This window comes from Abramis brama (genome assembly GCF_963993115.1).
Source record: "Abramis brama genome assembly, chromosome: 7".
NCBI classification, from domain to species: Eukaryota; Metazoa; Chordata; class Actinopteri; order Cypriniformes; family Leuciscidae; genus Abramis; species Abramis brama.
Window position 1 is genome coordinate 26,588,586 of NC_139969.1, and position 21,401 is coordinate 26,609,986.

General features: G+C 37.6%; 1 protein-coding gene across 9 annotated transcripts in view; it reads left to right on the forward strand.

Moving 5' to 3' along the window:
• ptprfb (protein tyrosine phosphatase receptor type Fb) overlaps positions 1–21,401 on the forward strand; it is a 196,713-nt gene that overhangs the window by 52,123 nt on the left and 123,189 nt on the right. For 2 of the 9 annotated variants that reach the window (XM_084121074.1, XM_084121076.1), the window contains exon 1: positions 13,418–13,802. The exons of the other annotated variants lie outside the window; for them this stretch is intronic. The gene's annotated coding sequence lies outside the window, so the exon portion shown is untranslated. Of the gene's footprint in view, positions 1–13,417; positions 13,803–21,401 lie in introns of those variants that run through there. 9 annotated transcript variants of the gene reach the window in all.

The following is a 21,401-nucleotide window of genomic DNA, read 5'->3' on the forward strand; positions in this document are numbered from 1 at the left end:
TACCGCTGGTGTGAATTGTGCTAAATAAGTTGTCTTATCTTCTCTGAAAACAATTCCGGACATTAAGCTGACATAAAACAACACTTTAATCAAACAAAAAAAACTATCCAGTGATGAAATGTTTTCTGTGTTGACACAAACCTTGTGGGATGTCCATGTCCTAAATGCTGGGATAATCACACAACTCGCACGACACGTCCAATTCGCGACCTAATGACTCATTTGAACCGATTAATTTTAATGAATGGTTAAAACAACTGATCTTTCCAACAGTGAACTCAGGAGACATCTGAATCGGTGTATAACTAATCAGTAACACTTTACAATAAGGTTCTATTTATTACATCAATTACATAAAAAGTACAGTTTGCTTACTCAAGCTTAAACTTTAAAATAAATAAAACCACTTGTTTTTTTTGAAAAGCATATGTCTACATTTTTCCACACAGTGCTATCAAGAATCGATAAGAGAATCGTTAAAGAATCGGATCGATAATCAGAATCGTCAGTGGCATTATTATTGATAAAATCGTATCAATTCCCATCCCTATGTGAAGACAGTAAAATTATAATCAAACATTAAAAAACATAGATGATGTTTTAATAGTTTTTTTTTTTTTTTTTTTTTTTGCAGAGTTAAAAGATTAAAACATTTTGCTAACATGAGGTCTTATTGTGTCACTGTCAGTCTTTTTACATCAGTGCAAAACTATGCAGATTAAGACCACTATTCATCAGCATGCATTGATTAATCCCATGACATGTAGCAAAAAAAGGTGCGACCAAATCATATGCTGCTGTGACCAACTGAGAAAGTTGGTAGCACCAGTGCAACCAGTGGAACAACACCCCCCCCCCCCACACACACACACACATAATTTATTTGAAAATAGAAATTTGGTTAATGTCACTTGACAAATTGAATCCATTCTTGCTCAAAACCTTACGGGGAGTGTTACCATGATGGCCGCTGAGTGAACTGTCTTGCCTTAAGGGACATTTGTTGCTCACACAGGTTTTCACTGGTTCTTCAGTGCTCAATTGTGGTGTGGTCAGCTCTCTCTCTCTCTCTCACGTACACACACACATACTCTGTGTGTGTTTGCAGTGCTTTGAGGAGGAGACCTTGGGAGGAGGGGTATGAATAGGTTATGCATGAGTTCACACCCCCCCACCGTTCACCGGGCATCAGAAGACTGATGAGTGAACGTGACTTTCACAGCTTCCACTGCTACTTGTGCAGGTGTGTGTGTCTGCCTGGAAAGAACTGTGCTCACATTTCCACTAACACACACAGACCCTTATCTCCTCCCATCCGTCAAGGCTTTGTTAAAAAGAAGGGCTGGTAAATGGCAGCCATGATGGATTACTCACTCATTTGGCAGCTCTCTCATTTGTGTGTGTCTGAGCGTGTACGTGCAAGAGTGACATAGATGGGAAGATGACTGTAGATTTCCTTTGCACACCAACAGTAGGCTATGAGTTGTTTTTCTCTATATCCGCCACCAAAGCAAATACCAAAAAGCACCGCTCGACAACAATGATTGATAATTGCATTTTTTCTACTAAAGCATTTTACACCGATTCTATTTCAGTAAAAACTGAAATGAGGCTGCAGTTATTTGTTCAAAAACACTGATGGCAAAGATGATTTTAAATGGAAATTATTATAATATGCTGATTCAGCGCTCAATGTCGAAAACAACCGTGCTGCTTTATAATTTTGTGGAAACTGTGATATACGTTTTTCAGGATTAATTTGAATCTAAAATAAAATTATATTGTCACCTTTGATCAATTTAATGCATCTTTGATGGATAAAAGTAAAACTTGGTAAAACATGATTTTAGGTATTAATTGAAGTATACTTTTGAAATGACAGGGTTTTTGTTCTTGAACACATGGAATGGAAACACTGATTTTTTTGTGCATATTGTGTATGATGTTATGATTTTCCCCATAAATTCAGTCCATAACTTGGGTGGATTTTTTTTCTTTCTTACTTTTTTTTTTGTGGTAACTTGTGCTCTTATTCATCATACAGCAATTTGTGATAACACTATTCACCGCGACAGTCCAGTGCACAGGACATAGAGACGTAGAGATTTGAGAAACAAAATGTCCATCAGACACACTTATCAATTAAGAGCAAGGATTGATTGATTGATTGATCATGTTTTTTTTTTTCTTCCCCTTGGTCGCCAGTAAAATAACAATCATTAGATAACTTCTGATGCTTATCTCGTTTGGTTCTGGCCACTGACTGTGAGCGTTGTCTCCCTGAGGGGTGAGCGTATCCATTATCGTGTGATTACAAGACGACGACGCTTCTGACTGTGGAACACAGTGTAATATTACCTTCTTGATGGTGAGGTCTTGTGTTTTGGGTTTTGAAACAGTCTGTAACAGTGTTCTTCTACCTTTTTTTATGGCACTTAGCAGAGCAGCTCTTTAAAGGGCTACATTTGAAGCCTTGATCTTTGATTTTCTTCACACTGACAGAACAAGCACAGAGCCGTGCTAATGAGGTGATCTGCTTCACGTTCCTCCATCTTTTTTAATCGATGAAATGTGCTATTAAGGTCAAGAAACAAATCAAAATGAGTATTTACTTTTTAATACACATTCCTGGTCTTTTGAATGATTGATTGATTCACGTTGTTCTAAAGAAACAGGTTTCTGCATTAGCTATCTTGCATTAAAATTTAATTTCTTTTCTTATTAACTTTGAAAATATATAATTTCACATAAATTTCTGTCATTCAGAAGTTTGGGGTCAATAAGAATTGTTGTTGTTTTTTAAAAGTAATTAATGCTTTTATTTAGTAAGGATGTATTGTATTAAATTGATCAGAAATGACAGTAATATATTTATAATGTTAGAAAAGATTTGTTTCAAATAAATGTTTTTTTTTTTTTTTTTTTTTTTTTTTTTTTTTTTTTTTGCTTTACCATCACAGGAATATATTAAATTAAAAAATATTGTTATTATAAATTGTAATAAATTCACAGCATTTCTGCTTTTACTGTTTGTTTGCTTTTCTTGTTCAAATAAATGGAGCCTTGATGAGCATTAGAGACTTCTTTCAAAAACCAAAACAATCATACCAACACCAAACTTTCAAGTGGTGGTGTCTTGTATATGTAAATGTTTTGGCATATACACCTGCAATGTTCTTGTTCATGTAAAGTGTCTCTTTAGAGTGAATGTCCTGGAGTGCCTATTGCTCTAGTCTATAAGGTTTGCTGTGTTGTATTGTGGAGGAGAATCAGAGCAGAGAAGGAAATGGAGTGACTCTCAGTAAAAACAGTGTCCCCTCTTCAGGCCTGTTCATGAGAGCCATCCCGATACTTCTGAGACCTGCTGACCCTCTGGACTGAGATTCTCGTAGAAGAGCACTTAGTGTCTAATTCGCTATTCATTCAGGCCATCCTTAAAAATATTTTGGTTTGCAGTAACAGCAAAAAAAAAGAAAAAAAGGGTCGGTAGGTAGGTATATCATTTTTTATATATATAAAAAATAATATAAAAAAAAAGTATATTTTTTTTATACAAAAAAAAAATCGGGGTGGGGGGGGAGAGAGAGAGAGAGAGAACATTTTTCACCGATGTCTAGGGGCTGTTTACACCAGGCCACTTCATGCGTTTTCTCAGATCGGATTGCAATCTGATTTATCAAAACGATTCCATTTACACCTGGTTACATAGGCTAAATGTGTGTGTTTTTTGCGGATATAAATCCGATCTTCAATTCCCGCTATATGCAGATTTAGGAGTGCACGTCACCGAAAGCAACAGTTATGAGACGCATTATTTTATTGATCATCAGCTAAAATTTTTGAATCAAAGCCCGCAATAAGAGAAAGCGGAAACAGCCCTGGTAAGATCATTTTGTTTCTTTACATTTAATGAAGATGATTGTGTGTTAAGCGTCTGCGACTTATTTTCACTTTGATTTGCGATAGCACGTTGATGCTCAGCTTCATCTGCGGCGATGCGTGTTGCAGTAGCGTCGTCATATCTGACAATAACATGACATATAGCCTATAACACGCTCTCACATGTTTATTTTTTAATAAACCATATTCAACAACATATAAAAATGAAATAATCTTTAGAGTAAAGCCGCAGCCATCATTACCAAGCGCGAACCATTGACAGTGAATGAAACGAAGCGAACTTAGCCTACAGGCCGTATGTGATGCGTAAACCAATGGTGTAAACATAATCATAGATGACGCGGGCATTTTTATTTAAAAGAAAGAACGTAGCTTATGTTTGTATCTAGGTCTAGGCAATTTATATTCACAATACTTTAGAACTATTATTTTATTGCATTTGTATTAGTTGTTTGAAGAGTTAAAAAAAAATCTTAACGCAAGTTTACAACCGGCAAGTCGGTCGGACTAAAAGGGAAAATAAATAAATAATTGGGTCGGTGCTAAATTGACAGGGTCATTCGGGTTACGGCAAACAAGAATATTTTTAAGGATGGCCTCATTTAAAGGGATATTTCACCCAAATGCTAAGGACAGAATATTCATTTTTTGGGATAACTTAATCTGGTGCATGAAGAACAGAAAATGGAGATGCTTTTCCACAGAGCAATGGGTCGCACAGTCCATAAAAAAACAGATATTCTCAGTCCACTTCAGAGTAATATGTCCAGAATATTTAACTGCTGATTACATGAATTTCACAAATATACATGATTATTTTCAAACAAGATCTAATGCATCCGCTCGCCAATGCATGCCGCTACATAAATGTGTCCAATTACAGGCTTTGTTGAAGCACCAAAGCTGCAAATTACAACAAATAGTGTGAGTCCAGAGAGGAGTATCTTCCTAAAAGAGATCTCAGTCCTCTGCCATCACTGCCACTACTGCGCAGGACTCTAAAGTGTAATGTGTGTGAATGTGAAACAGTATTTGGCCACATGGGGTTAAGTGACCTGACACTTGTCCGAAATTCCGAAGTACCTTATTTGCTTTTCATTTCTTTCCATCCATCAGAGCAGTTTGATACGGTTTCTTTCATACTGTCAGCACTTTTTATAAATTGTTAGGTTGATCTTTGTGCACAGTTTGTTCTGTCGCATGCAGTATCCCAGTTTATTTTCAACTTCTCACGTCATTAATGCTGTATTTTTAAGATGGAGTGTCAAGTTAACTTTTTAGCACATCCTGTTTTGCTCCATTCTGTTGTCTATTTTTGAACAAACAACATCCTTTGTGTACGACCCAATACAAAATGAATATAACAATAAAACAAATTATTCGTTCATTACTAACATTAACAAACATTATGTAATGATCATTAACTACAATAATACTACGTTTATATGTTTGGGTCGGTAAATTTAGTTCTTTTTATAATGTTACAAAAAAGTCTTGTTTTAAATAAATGCTGTTTTTTTTAAATACTGCTGTTTAATATCACTCAAAATATATACCAGATTAGTGATTATTTGAAATTTCTGCATGTAAAATATTAAATGTTTAATGTAAATTATTTGTGATACCATTGTATTGATGTAAAATTACTTTTGTTCGTATCTCCCATTTCAAGTCAATCTTATGTTTCTGGATTCTGAAGTAATTCTGTATTCAGTTTTGAAATGCTAGCTTATGCAAATGTGTGCTGTAATGACACATTAACGTTACGGTTAACTGAACTTTGTTAACAGCGCCCCTATTTTAAACTTGGACACAAGTTAGCGCGGAGCCCTGGCGCGCAGTCGATCTGAAAAGCTCTGCCTTGCCTCATGATCTGCCTCGGGTTTCTGCTCGTTGGTTTGCTTCTGCCTCCAGTTGCTCGCCCGTGGAGGAGAATTTCTTCCCTTTGAAGCCCCCCTGCACCACCTCTCTCTCCCCCCTCGTCGCTCTTCGTGGCGAGTCTGGCCTTTGAAGAGTCGGAGGACGAGAGGGCTGCAGCGTTTTCAAAGTGCCTGATGTCGGTTCATTTCCTCATTTTAATTGGGCTATCTAAATGCATCCCTGGTTTGTCAATACCCGCCGGGGTCCCAGATAAAAATGATTTGTCTGCCACATTCAGCGGCACGCTCTGCCTCTCCCCTCAGAGAATGTGCCCCGTGAGATGTCCGGATTAATGTAATAAAGAATGTGAGTTGTTTATAATTTTTTAATAGCAATGGAAAACAGCGGTGTAGTTCGGCTCTCTTATATTGTGTTCACTCTGACTGCAGTTTTATCGCTAGCAGGCCTGTAGTACTACTGTTGGATGCTCTAACGTGATTGGTGGACTGTGGAATTTGAAATATGATCACAAATTAGATGTATTGCAGGTAAAATTGCAACGGTTTATGTCATATCAAATTAACAGGGTAGTTATCTGAGTTAGTTTCTGATTTATTATTTTGCTGGATGTGGGCAAATCAGATAGAACAGTAAAATTACTCTCAATAACATGAGCATCTCCTTGCCTACGTTTAATTATAGTATCACAGAGGAGAACTACACTTGCTTATTTGCTTATTTGCATACCGGTAGTTACATTTCGTCTAACACTAACGTCATCAATTCACTAAATCTTGATGTTTGATATTTAATTGTGCGTGCTCATTTCCTCTGTTTTACATTTACATTACCTTTGCCATCTCATCTTTAATAACATGAATAGTTTAATAAAACACTGTTAAATGTAAAATATCAATTTGTCATACTTTATGAATTTTATCAAATAAGTTTGTGCTGCCTAAATGTACTTGTAGCATTTAGAATGATTGATTTTAGGTCTATTTTATTCATTTCTATTGTTTTTATTACATTTTTGTTAAGGAAAAGAGGATTGTATTTTAATATCAGCCATTTATCAGTTAGGCCTATTTACCATAACATGAAAATAATTACAGATGTATTTGTATTGGACAGAATTTTAATATCAATGCATCCCCTAAAAACATACACATACAACAACTTATATATAGCTTATTATTTTTTAGTACAGTAGATGTTTAACTGGTGTATTTTTAATTTATTTTAATTAACGTATTGCAATAATAATAATTATTATTATTATATTTTTAATTCTTTAAATTATTTTAATTTTCTCTTCTTTTTGGAGAGCTTTTATATTTCTAATTCTTTAAATTAAAGCTCTTAAATGCTTTTTTACCCTGTGTGCTGCAGTTGATGCCACACCTCAGGAAATGTACTCGTTCTTATAGTGCTATCAACCAATCAGCATCATGATGTCATTGTCGTGGCAAATCACTCTTGCGCTCCAGGTGATTGGCTCAAAAAGTACAGTGTTGCAATGAGCAAATATGGTGTATTTCAAAGCACGTGCTATTTGTGTTCTAAAGAATATCAGTTGCTACAGTACGAGTTGTTTGTCTGCCTATCTAGGCGCAGAGTCTCTCTTTTATTTATTTTTATAACAGCCTAATAACAACATCATAAGTGCACAGAATTGAAAGTACTGAAGATGGCCTTGCTGAACTCCATGTGCCTCTCCTACTTACTCAGACACACAAAAACACACACAAGGTCAGTTTACCAAGCACAGAGTCTTATCTTCTGTGTGCTGTTTTTTTTCTCACCTCTTGTCACTAAGTGCGTCAGTCCCTTTCGCTCTGCTTGAAGTTCCATTATCTTTAACCACCCAGCGAGTGAGTGCCGTTCCCGCCCTAAGACCCCGTATCTACATTCAGATGTAATGGGACAATGTAGAGGGGTTCGATATTGATGGAGCGCTTTGCATACAGAGTGGAGGAGGTGGGTTTAGTCTCCTCATCAGACTGAACGTCTGTGGATTCAGTCGCTGCATGTGCAGCCGTCTCACAGCTGTGCGCGCTTAAACAGGTGCTTCCCAACTCTTGTTTACACCTGAGGCCCTGAGAAAGGGGGATGAATTTAAACAAGAAGGTAATTCTGACCTGCAACCTTCACTTTGCTTCACTTTAACAGGAAAGCAGACTAGACCTGGTCTGTAAACATATGTTCCCTGATGATTACTGCAAACGCTTCACCAGGGCTGCCAACTCACGCATTGAGCGCGAGACTCACGCAATTGACACTTTTCACACGCTCTCACGCCACACATCCATTTCCTCACGCACAGAAAAAAAGAGGTACTTTTAATATTAAACTAATTCTCAGCTCTTAGATTCCGTCAATTTTATTACGAAATTCAGACAAAAATACGTTTGGCGCTTGTAAATGTGACGTGACAGATCGCTGAGCGCCTCAGTTCAAGTGCACGTGAACCGATCACCTGTTACTTTTTTATTTAAAGATGCAGTACAACTTACCGAAAGTATACATAATATCGACCAATTAGTGTTTTTCAACCACGGAAAGAGGTCAATATAACAGCTGGAGAACAATTATGTCACACAACGTTACATTTACCTCAGGAAAGCCATTTAATGACCATAGCATGTTAATTGAATAGAAAAAATAGCTAGAGAGGAGATTTTGCTGAGCACAATATTACATATTTATTATATTTTTACTTATGTCATTAAAAAATTTTTATTATAACAAAAACTGCTTTATATTTAATTTAATGTTATTTTTAACCTTTAATAATACCAGCAGATTGGGCCCTCTATGTTTACAGCATTAGGTGAGATTATTTTTTTAAATAAAATTTAAAATAAACATGCATCCAAATTAGTCAATATTGAATCAAAATCGGAATCAAATCACAAGAATGGAATTGAAATCTTGAAATTTTTGTCAAGCAATAATAAAAACTGTATCCTATACCAGTCATTGTACAATGTAAACATTGTAACATGTTGTCACTAAACTTCATAAAATTCTATTTAGTTACCAAATGTTTTGACAATCACAATTACACCCCCCCCCCCCCCCCCCCAAAAAAAAAATCTCACTCCAAGCTAAACTCAAAAGTTGGCAGCCCTGCGCTTCACCATCGTGACTAGATTAATAAAAATATTGCGTTTATAAGAGACAGTCAGTATAGCAAAATTCACTCATCATTATAGTACGAGTATTTTTTTTTATCACAGTATTGGTATACAAAACAATATCACAAGCCAATTGTTTTTCCTGAAAATTCAACCCCAAAAGGCTTTATATATTACTTGACCATGCAGAAATGTAATTTTCTCAAACTAGTGACTTAAATAATGAAATACTTTTAATGAGAATCTTATATATGATGGACAAAGATGTTAGATCTTACACTTCTTTCATATACGGAGAATTTGCCCATCTCTCTCTCTCTCTGTCTGTCTATATAGACATAATGATTTATAAAATATGAGTTGCAAATTATTCTGGACTGTCACTTCCCCCTTACTCTAAAAAATCCCACCTACAAGGACCAACTGACAGGCTTGTATTTTCATTGGCAGGGTGGGAGTACGGTGATAAGAAGGTGAAATGGCTAACGGGAGCTTTGCTTTTCTTTCAGTACGGCAGGGTCATACCTGTTGGGACATTAAAAATGTAATGTCAAACGGTACTTGCTTTTCCATTTTAAATTCAGCAGACATTGCATATACTTGTACACACAAATGCAAATTACCGGGCTTGCAGTTGCCTTTGATTTCATCATTCACACAAATTATGCATGCACAAATAGGACATGCAAATTTTGTTTAGCATTGTTACATTATACTTTAGTGTACAACGTAACTATAAACAGTCAGTCTACAACAGATGATACTCATGTTTTGATTCGAGGCATAATGTTCCAGTATAATGCGGCTATGATGAGGACCAGATTTGGGGAAAGTAACTTTTAAAAGTAATGCATTACAATATTGCATTACTCTTTAAAAAAAAGTAACTTAATTGCTATAGTTACCTACTTTTTATGGAAAGTAATGTTATGTTACTTTTTCTCACATGGGCTGGGCTTGCTTGTTTGTTTTAACAAATGTAAAGACCCTTCCACACTAAAAGTGATATGAATCTGAAGGAAATAGAACATTCCTGTACAGTAGAGGGCGCAGCTCAAACAAACCTTTGAGATGTGCTACCATTCTGGTTTGCAGAAGAATAGGACAAAGGAGTAGAAAGTTCAACACTCTTAGTCCCTGTCCCAAATTCAACATTTGGCCCTCGCAATCTAGTCCACACTTTCTTGACAGTATGACTGTGTGGAAGAAGTCAGCTGAAAAGCTCTGCAAAAGTGCTCATTAAGGGTGCATATCGGCTGCAAAGGGGGGGAGCTCGCGACCTTAAATGACAAATGGTCTTGTGGACTTAAGGCACACCGGTAAAAAACGCAGAGCGCTCAGCGATTCATCGTGAAAAAAACGCTCAACGCCTCGTTACGCTCATGGCGTTTTAAAAACGCCAATTCCCATTGAAAAAATATGCCAGCCGCGTAAAAAAACACTTTGGTGGACACACGCCCTTACTCCTGATTTCTCTCAACATGCGGACAGGAGACCTGTCAGTCAACACATGGGAAAAGAAATAGTAACTTTGCATGGCACACTTTGGCTCAATGTTTTACGTTGCTAAGCTAACAGTGATGCTCTAAAGTATATGAGATCAATGATATGATCAAAATGATTAATTTCCAATTAAACTAAAGCATTTGTATTGATAATTTCCAGTATTTTATGAAACGTTTATTATTGACATCTCTCAAAATGCACTGCATGGCAGACTCGACTCACTATAGATTTCAGTAAAGTTTGACATCAGCATGTTGCTGAGCTAAAAATGGGATGCTCTAAAAGAAGTTATTTTTATAGTTATGCATCTATTTTTATAGTTTTTATTTTACTACTTTCTAGTATTTCATGAGGGCAAGTTTATCACTGACAAATCTCTCGTATCGCAAGCCATTTCAAATGTTATTTTTCACTAAGCTTGTTGTGGTGCATGTGTCCATGTGATATAAGGTTTGGAGAAAAGGTTAGATAATCATTGTTCAGGGTAGTTAATGAATCCCCATGAATACGTGGTTTGTTTTGATGTTTAGATATTACCAGTGCGTAAAATAGAGCTGGGCAATGATCACTGGAAAGGTTCTCAAAGCTTTGTATCTCAAACAAGCTCTCTTAAAAAAGCACAATTGTGTTTCCCTGTTGGTAGAGTAACCCATCTGAACGCTTGAATTGTGGTTAAGTTGTCAGTAAAATGATTTAAATTACAGGGAGGGCTCTGGTGGGTATTAAGTAATTGACAGATGTGCTGGGCTCTCTGTCTGTGCTAACGACTTCAACGTAAAAGCTAAAGCTGTTTCAAACGGTCGTCCGCCAAAATTAGCGGCTCACGAGGCAAGGCTGTAGCCCGCGGGCTATTTCAATCGTTCTTTTATCTTGGCATGTGATGGCTGAAAAGCCCCTGGAGAAAGTAGGTCAGGAAGGGCAACAGGTGTGGTGAGGCATGACCTCTTTCTCCGGTCACCCCAATGTCTGCCCTCTAACCTCTTCAACGTATGATGGATGAATCCTTCAGCTTTCCTTCCCGATGCCACATAGATACAGTTCGACTGGGTTTTCTCTGGAGGATGCACAGCAGAGGGACCATTGTGGATATAAGTGTAATTATGCCCTAGAAAGCAGTCTCTAATGTTCACAACGTCTTTCCTACAGAGGAGCCTGAAACTCTCAGAGCAATAGCTTGTCCTGGTTTCTCATCCCTAGATATTGTTCATGTGACAAGAAGCAGAATTTAAACGAATGTATAAAAGACCTTTTTTTTTTGTCCATACAAGGAGTCATCTTTTGTGTTCTGCAGAAAAAAGATGGGGAGTAAATGATGACAGAAGTTAATTTTCGGTCAACTATCCCTTTAAGCTACTCTGAGATACTGTAGCATGTAAGCTATATAGTAGATGCAGTCATTTTGAATGTTTGAAAATGTTATTATTGATTACGTCAAGTCGATATTTAATCTACATGCACAAATGGAATGTTATGCATCTATATAATTATCTGGGAAATGAAAACTAGTATGTGGGATAAAAATAGACTGTGACTGAGTTAGAATATTACAAACTTGTCCTTAAAGTGATGGATAATGATTATTCGTAGCCCAACCTCGGTGTCATTTGTAAACATTATGTGGTAAATTCAATAGAGTGCATAGGATGTTTCTCGTGTTTCATCACTTTAGTGCTGCGTTACGAACAGGGATTAAAAATGTTCCACTGAGGTTCACTGTAATCTAATAGTCATATCTGTTTCAGATTAGGGCATTAAAGGGAATTCTGTGTGGGGAATCTTGTCTTCTGTCCTGGAAATGTACAGGTTTAATACTATAATCATTCTACTTCTAGAATAAAGTGTAAACAACCTTTGTTATGAGTTTTTCTTGTTTGTTTGCTCTTTAATGTAAAAAAAAGAAGAAAAAAAAGGTGTAGATTAGAAACCATTTTCAGTCAGAAATTGCAGGTAGATCTAAAATAATCTGCAAGTAACATTTCATGAAATATGACATTTTAAAGTAGAAATACTGAAATTAAACTTAAAAGGTATTTACAACTTCGAAAAATCAATTTAGTGTTTGTTTGTTAGCCTTTCTTTCTTTCTTTCTTTCTTTCTTTCTTTCTTTCTTTCTTTCTTTCTTTCTTTCTTTCTTTCTTTCTTTCTTTCTTTCTTTCTTTCTTTCTTTTGCCCTTTCTTTTGCCCTTTCTTTTGCCCTTTTTTTCTTTTCTGTTATTTTTGTTCTGTTCTTTTTTGTTAGATTGTTCTTTTGTTCTTTATCACTATTTCAAGTATTTTGTTTGTTTGCTGTTTTGGTTGGTTGTTTGTTCTTGTTTGTACTTTTCTGTTCTTTCTTGCTTCTTGCTTCATTTTCTTGTTCTTTTTTCATTCTTTTATTTCTCTTTTCATCCAATTGTTCTTTCTTTCACCATTTCAATCTTTGTTTGGGTGTTTGTTTGTTTGCTCATTTGTTCTTTTCTGTTCTTTATTTTTTCTTTTTTTTCTTTCCTCCTGTCACCCTTTCTTTCTGTCATTTTCCCTTACTTCTGTTGCACTCTTTTGTCCTTTCTTTTTTCATTTATTCATTTGCTGCTTCTGTTCTTCTCTTTAGATTTTTTTTTTCATTCAATATTGCTGTTTTGTTTTTTCATTAGTTGTTCTTTCTTTCTTTCTTTCTTTCTTTCTTTCTTTCTTTCTTTCTTTCTTTCTTTCTTTCTTTCTTTCTTTCTTTCTTTCTTTCTTTCTTTCTTTCTGTGTTGACACAGTTTAAAGTTCAGATGCACCATTTTATATCCAAATTCTCACCACATGACGTTAAATCAAATCATGATTTCCCCTCATAATGTGATTAATCATTAACATTTACGTCCCAGCAAGGTTCCTGATGAGTCAGAGAACACACAGGCGAGCGCACGTACAACCTTTGCACACAGGTGAGTGAAAACAACCCTCCAGTCCATTTGTCAGGAAAGTACTCGGAGAGCCCCTGTTCTGACATCACACTGGCTCCACCCAGACTGACGCCCACTCCCGGCTCACAGTGTGAAGAAGCTTCCCTCAGGAAGGACTGCAATCAACTCTCTCCACAATCAACAAGAGTTTACCACGCCACTGGGGAAACTACTGAAACAAGTTAACATTTATGAACTGTGGATAAAGACAGGACTCGTTTGACGTCAGTTTTACACTTACTGGATTGAATAGCAAGGGAAAAAATAGCTCTGTGTTGTCTGTTCCACTTGAAGCCGTTAACAAGGATCTCCCCACCTGGATGATACGTGCGTACGGATTTGAATATCGTGGTGCTCACTCTTGGGAAGAACAGTCAAGGGAAGAAGAAAGCTTTCAGGATTTAAGTAAAGGATTACTATTTCTCACATATCCTGTGGATATTTTTGTAATTTCGTAGTGTTATGGGTAAGTTAAATTAAAGCTTACTGTAATCTAAGTTATGTTGTGCTTCTTTTGTTTCTCTATAAATAAATAAAAAGTCAAATATAATGAATAAAAAGTCAAATGATCACAAAACTGGTGATTTTTAAAATATAGGCTACTGGCCAAAAATGAGTAAGTAATTCCTTAACTTTGTCCTAACTTTAGTTGACTATTGCGTAGGTTTTCTTCAGCTCCTCCCAGAGCACTTTTTCTGTCTCTTTTGTCCTTTTATTGTCACTTGTTAAACCAAAACAATACTTTTATTCTGGTTCTGTTGGCTACCTCTTTGGCACATTGCCCCAGTCTGGTGAGAGCCCTTCTTTGGCTTTCTTTTTTTCAGGGGACTCTGAATAGAGAGCCGTCGAGTGTCCCCTAGCTACCACTGATATAACGTGAGAGTCCCCGCTGTGAGACCACATGAAGTCTTGGGCCTAACAACCCGTTTTTCCAGTTGTCTTTATCTCCCTGCATGATCCTGTCTTGGCTCTCTGGATGGTTTCTGGCCCGGCTAGGTTTTTTTTCCCTTTTTTTTTTTTTTTCTGTGCCAGCTCAGGAGAGACTACACCATTGATTAAAGGTGACAGAAGAAAATTATAGGCTTTGTTGTAAGTTGTAACGTTATGTTGAAACTGCTGTCTCCCTCATAACTCCAGATGTTATTGTAGATGGATGGAAATTGTCTGCTTGAGATATATTTTATGAATGCTTTTTAAACACATCCCTGTGAAATTAATGTGCATTTGGCTCTTTCATTTATGTGGGGTAGCTCAATACAACGAGCAAAGTGAGGGTTGCACAACATATTCCTTGCTCAACTTTAGGTGCTGCTTTATCAGAGAGAAAGAAGCAACTGGATGATCCCTTTTTCCCATAGTTTTCTAAAATTGGAAAGTTGGGAAGGGAACAGAGTGTAAAGATAGCACGTCTGTCTTGCTTTGTTTAGCATGAAAAGCTGAGACCTCCTGGGGCTGTGCCTCAGAGAACCGAGAGTTGCTGTCTCAAAGTTGTGCAAAATCTGAACCATTACTCTCTCATGCGCTTGTTAATCATTTACCGGCACAGACTTGCAACTCTTAAACGGGGTGGGGGGTGGAGAACAGAGCCTGATAAAAGCTTTTTAAAGGAAAAGTTTTTCGAATCAAAACTACTCTGATCTTTGCATCTACTTGCCCACCTCTGCATAGAGTAAAAAATAGAAAACAGGAGCCCAACGGGATCTTTTGGTCTTATCTGTAGTGACCGACCCCCTCGTCTGTCACTCTTGACCTCCCACATACAGGCTGGTGACCTGAAATTCTTCTTTTACAACTCCGTCACAGTCGTGTCGCCAGCTGCTCTTCTCAGTAGAGTGTGGGATCTTGGCAAAGAGTGAAGTTCTCAACAAACATTGTGGCGAATAATGTTCTAGTGGTGATGTTTTTCTGTTTTCTGAAGGTGCCAGGTTAAGTTTTGGGTGAAGGAATATGTATAATAACACACATATAATTATTTGCATTATTTATTTAGCTAAGTGAATTAATTTGCTGGTCCCGCTGGAATGTCAAATTATGTTGAAAAAGTTTCAGTGCTACTTTGTTGTCTGTATTTATGAGTAAAGTGTAGTTTAATAAGCGGAATTCAGAATGATAATTTTGTATAATTAAATGTATTCATCGTTGCTATTACTGTAACCTAAAACAAATAATGTAAACCGGTTTTCCCAGATTAGTGACATTGAAATTTTCTCCCTCATTAACTGGTTTAAATAGGCTAAATATGTGTGGTGAGTAAAATCTGGCATACATTTAAAGGAATTCCTTGCCATTTTTTCTGTTTCATGTCTTAATATACACTTAAGAGTTTCTTTTTTTCGGCGTTGCACATTTCCCTCATGGTTTGAGAATGTCTAGTGGTTAATGACAGCATAGTCATTCAGTGAATCTCTGGGAAATGAGGCAAAGTGAGTGTTTGAGTCCCCACACAGGGGTCCACAATAAGAATATTTTCTGTTTGCCCGGATGCCAACCTTTTCACTGGCCAACAAATTTTTATTTTTATTTTTATTTAACTTCATGTGCTAAAAAATATGTTTACATTTTTCATAAATAAATAGTAAATAACATATTACATTATTTTTTTTTTTACATATATTTGATTCATTTTCAGTTTATTTTAACATTTTCAACAGCTGAAATTTATACAGCTATAATATATGACAGCTATATTTATAAACACTTGGCACACAATTTTTTTTTTATTCCAAATAAATACTTCCAAGATTAAGTCGTTATTGCAATTTTAATAAACCTCAATTTAATATATGCATTAATATCATAAATTAATCAGTTTACATTTTTAGTGTATTTTTTATTTTTTTATTTTTTAAATAATCATGAAATGCACAAGATCAACAAATGTCAAGTCAAATGAGAGTCGCTCTCTCACTGGCCTCTGGCCAGCGGACAGTCTTTATTATTGAACCCTGTCGTACATTTTTGCTCGGTGTCCCTGGCAGACACCATGCGAGACGGTGCAGTTTTGCTCCAGTGATGTGTTCGGACAGTGCTGGAACGGTGCCTGTGTGATCTGAGGGCTGCGTTTGCGTGTGAAAAACATCTCAGCTGTAGTAACACTGACCTCATAGTTTGGTGATTAGCCACACATTCTCAGATGAAGAGCAATATAAGTTCTTATCGATCGTTCAAAGAATGTTTTGTTCAAACGTGTCTTGTTTAAGCAAAGCTCCTATTTTTGTCATCGGCACTTCATTGAACAGGGTGTGATTACCTCTGCTATTCAAATAATTTCTCTCTGAGAGCCTTGCTGTAATTAGCATTCACAAACATGCATCTCTAACTTTGAGTGCTCACCACTCAAATATCGGTATTTTACGCCTGTTAATATTCATCCAAACAGCAAAAGTCAAATCTGCTATTAAAAGTACACATTAAATTTTATGACACATGTAATAGTACGAGAGATGGATCTGGAATAACCACACAAATCCTCTTTATTAAAGTGTACTGCGTACACAGGAACTCATTTCACTCCTAAATCATCTTGTTATGGATCTGCTGATTGAAACAACCTCCATTTGGTGGGACTCTAAATGTTTGTAATAATGGTCACTGAGTAGTCTGTCTGGGATATTTAGAGGTCTTTACCTGACTTGAGACTTTATATAAGAGGTTTGAGTGGACTGCTGAACTTCATGTCAAAATTACATGTCACGCCAGAGGTAAACTTGAAAAATTAGGTCTGAATGGATCATATGGAAATACGTAGGTTTTCATGTCCTGTACCTTTTGGTAGGGTTTATTATTCCTTATAAATCTAAAACTTGCTAAAAGTATACCATTGGTAGTTTTATATTGATCTCTTTCATGACAAATGGCAGCCGTCACAAACTGATGCAATGAGTCTCTTCTTTGTATAAGGCAAAGCCTTTAGGAGGTTTGTCGAACAGAATTTTCCGAAGCCTTTTCAAGACCAGCCCCATTATTACAGGTATAGACAATACTGGCCAAAGCTCACACACCTTGCGAGCCACAACCAATAATAGCAAGAGGATAATACCTGTCAGAGCTGTTTGTTCATTTGCTTTATATTACCTTTAGGGTGTATGACTCTGTTTGTGAACGAGAAAACATTTCATTTCTTTACTAGACAATTGAATTCACCCCCAACCCCGCCGTGCAACAGCAATGTCATTAGGTATCAACAGCATTAGTTTTCATGATGAGTGGCTCTTTCCCCTGCTTTAGTCATCCTCTTCCCTGCCCCAGAATGCTTTACACAGCAAGATCCCCAGAATGTGATGACTTGTTTTGGATATGCGAATGAGAATGAATTCATTTTGTTAGCATGATGTCTTTTTTTCCCTGGTATATCTATGTGTGAATTATTGAGGCAACGACATCCGACAACAAAAACCTCACAACATTTACCTTAAACACTCTATGCCTCCAGGAATGCAAAATTGTTTCATAATTTAGTAGAGCGTTTTGTGCAAAGGTGCCATACCCGACAGATGGCGTGCACTGGATGAATGTACTGGAGAGGATTAATAACTGGGTTCCCCCACAATGCAATTCATGATGAACAGTATTGTTGTGTTTTCAGCTCAGTGCCCCCCATGAATCTTATCTTCGCTAAAACATCCCTCACTCAAAAACCAGTGGATGGACTCGGCTTGCTAATGGGATTGCTAATCCTTAGTTTGTTGCCATGTAAGTCTTCCTGCTGATGGCGAGGCCACTCTCCTAGTAAATTTAAGTGATTTAGCTAGTTTCAATGGCAAGCATGAGTAGATGGGGATTGTGAGGAATGCAACTATCATGTAAATAGGGAGCAACAATATATTCCATATTTGGACCCACAATTAATTTTCCTTCCCTAATTTCATAACATCACCACATAACCACACTTGCGACAACGATAAGCACGCATGAGGATTGAGGACTCCTCATTGAAAATGTTTTTATTTTTATTTTAAATAGATTAGAAAACTACATCCTACATCAGCCAATCTATTCACAAATTGTCAAGAGTGCTTGTTATAAAAAGAGATGCATCATTCTTATAAAGTTGTTGTTCAAGCCAAGGCGAAAATCGTTGTTCGTCAGGACTCGTAAGTTTACGCCTACTCTAGACCCTAGACCCTACTCTGTAGTAGGAGCTAATTTAGTCCTCCCAAAAGGCGTTCCTAGAACTAAAATCGTTCCCAGTTCCCAAAGCGAGTACTTCCGCTAATTGTTATAGGAGCTATGAAAAAGTTCCTCCGGTGCGAAAGCCCCTATATTTACAGTTGATTCTTACTTCTGCAATTACGTTCCTTTTTTAATTCTTTATTCCATTTTGGACTTTATGTTGATGGGAGGGACTGTCACTTAATGACATGTGACATCCTCAAACACAACTGGATAATCAGATCCTAATTAACATTGACATTTTGGGCTACAAGACACTAAACCATGTCAACACCACAGTTGGGATGTGGACAACTCCCTGTCTCCGCAAACTAAAATCAGCCCAGTGTGACACCAAGACATCTCTGCCATTTGCTGACCTGACAGTGAGCTGCTTTTATTTATTGGTCTCTCATGCTCATGTTAGATCCATTGAGAAACCCCAAACAAAGGGTGCCTGGAGACACATTTATTTGCTTTAGCTCACATATCTGTATTCTTGTTAATTAAATTTACATACATTTGGTGTGTTGTATCTTGACTATTTCATACATATATGTACATTGTGCAGTGATGCAAACAGCCTGTTATTCATAAGTAAATGTGGGTGTTGCTCGTGAAGCATGTTTGTGCATGTTATTCTGTTGGCAGTGTTGCAGAACCTGTTTGAGAGGGGGGCCAATTGCGTGTCTGTTGAAGAGGTAATTGATAGTCTGAGAACAGTTTTTTCTGCAGGTACATCCACCCTGCAGCCACAGTGGGGATTGGCGGGGTGGTTGTATGTAGCAGTGAGTGCAGAAGGGTGAAAATCGAAAAAGCACCAAGTGGGAAGAGGAGGTCTAGACAGTGTGGAAGAGGCGGGAGATGGATCGTGAAGCAGTAGATGGATGACCTAAGCAAGATCGATTTTATGTCAGGTTCCGGACAATCTATTTCATGCGACACATTACTGTGCCGGCGTGTCTTGGCCAAGCAGATGGAAGGATTTCTATTTTTGCCAGGTAATGGCTGAGATGTGAAATAGTCTTTACCCTCAAGATTCACAGCATCTCAAACTGAAAATAGGAAGGATGTTGTCAGATGTTGACTGTCAACTAAACAGATGGTCATCCCTTTACTGACAACACTGAGGTTTTGAGGTTCTTACTGATGAAACAATAGATATATATATATATATATTTTTAAATTGACCACTGACACATCTGTCCTGTATAATTAGATTCAGGTTCGCCTGTCCCCAGTTGGAATTTTTTCTCAGTGGGCCTTTAAATAAGACACAATTTTACTTTCACAAACTGTTAGATCAGGGGTGTCCAATCCTGCTCCTGGAGAGCCAGTGAATTTTCTAGTATGCCAGACGCCCTTGATTAGCTGGTTCAGGTGTGTTTAATTAGGATTGGAGCTAAACTCTGCAGAATAACCTAGTTGCTGGATTTGAGCTAGACAATGTGGAATGGATAGAATTCAGTGGTCTTAAGACATTTTAAAAGTATTTTTAATTTGAGGAGCAGTAGGCAGGATGCTTAAAAAACTGTGAAAGCAGCGACACGTGTGGGCAAACACGGCAGCAGCAGTAAAATATCTAACTGAAGTAAATTTAACTTTAAAAAATCTAGGGTTATTCGTCTAGTTATTTTTAGGGCAAATTCAGTAGTTGACCATTGTGTCCCATCCCTAATGTATATGATGGGGACCTCAAAGTGTTTGTGGTTTAGTAGCCTATCTTGTCAACAGAGTGCACTTTTTATTGGTATATTGATTGATCTCCTCCCATACTCTTGTTCCTCAGTCACTTGGTTTTGTTAAAGTACATCAGCTAAAATACAATTGGCAGGTTGTTCTTTAGGTATAATTTTAAAACCTATTATATTTTGAGTGAGAGGTTTTGCCTTTTGTCTCAAAGCGGTCCTTCAGCTCTAACGTGCTCTAACTCTAACGTGAGGGAAACAGTGGCAGTATAAACCCATTTTGCAGAAAAGCACATTGACTCTGCTTTGGAGACGAGGCCATGGTGGCTCTTTTGATCTTGCTCCTTTCAAGTGAAACCCTGGGTAATTTGCCTGTCGCGGTCAAAGTGAGTCACAAGCTGTCAGAGAAACCCTTTATGCTGTGGAGAGTTTCAGTGAAAAGCAACTATCAGGCTAATCCTTCTCTTCTTCCTCTCAGCTTCGCTGTGCACTGCCTGTTAGTTAAAACCATCGCCAAGTTTGAAAGAAACTAATATCTTCCTCCGCCTGGTAAAGAGGGAATAGAACACGTTCCCTTACCTGTCGCTCTTACTGGTAGGAAGCAACCCTACAGGTTTGGATGATTCATCCCTGAATGCTAATGGAGTTGCCCAGCTTGCCTCTATGTTGGATTCTCTTCAGAAAGGCAGCTAATAACCCATATCAAGTCTGATCTGCCTGGTTCTTGGAAGCCGGGCCTCATTTAAATTCTGTCCCCTGGTTACAGACGTGTTCAAGAAGCAGCCACTTGCCTCCTCGCCGGCCTGCGGTTTGTTGGTTTGTCTTGGACGGGAAGTCTGTTAGTGCTTGAATTAGCCTTGTGCACTCATGGCAGCCGTCCCTGACGTCTGCTGCCTTGTGACATTGCCTCTTCCTCCCCATCGCAGCTTGTTCTTTTACATTTTAAAATCCGGAGCCTCACGAGACCGATAGGGATATGGCTCCATCTGCCACAGCTGTCTGTTGTGTAGCCGAGGGACGGAAGCGGAGAGAGACAGCAGACCCCACAGTGAGATGAGACCGCAGCTTACCCACACCTGTAGGACTTGCACGGCAGGAAGCAGAAATTTGGCATAGTTTTCGGGATGAATGGCGGTTGAATCATGAGATTTGCTTGTTTGCGAGTCCTTGAGCTAACCTAAAACCAGATAAGGTGTTTCTCCACTGCCTGATCTTCATATCCAGCT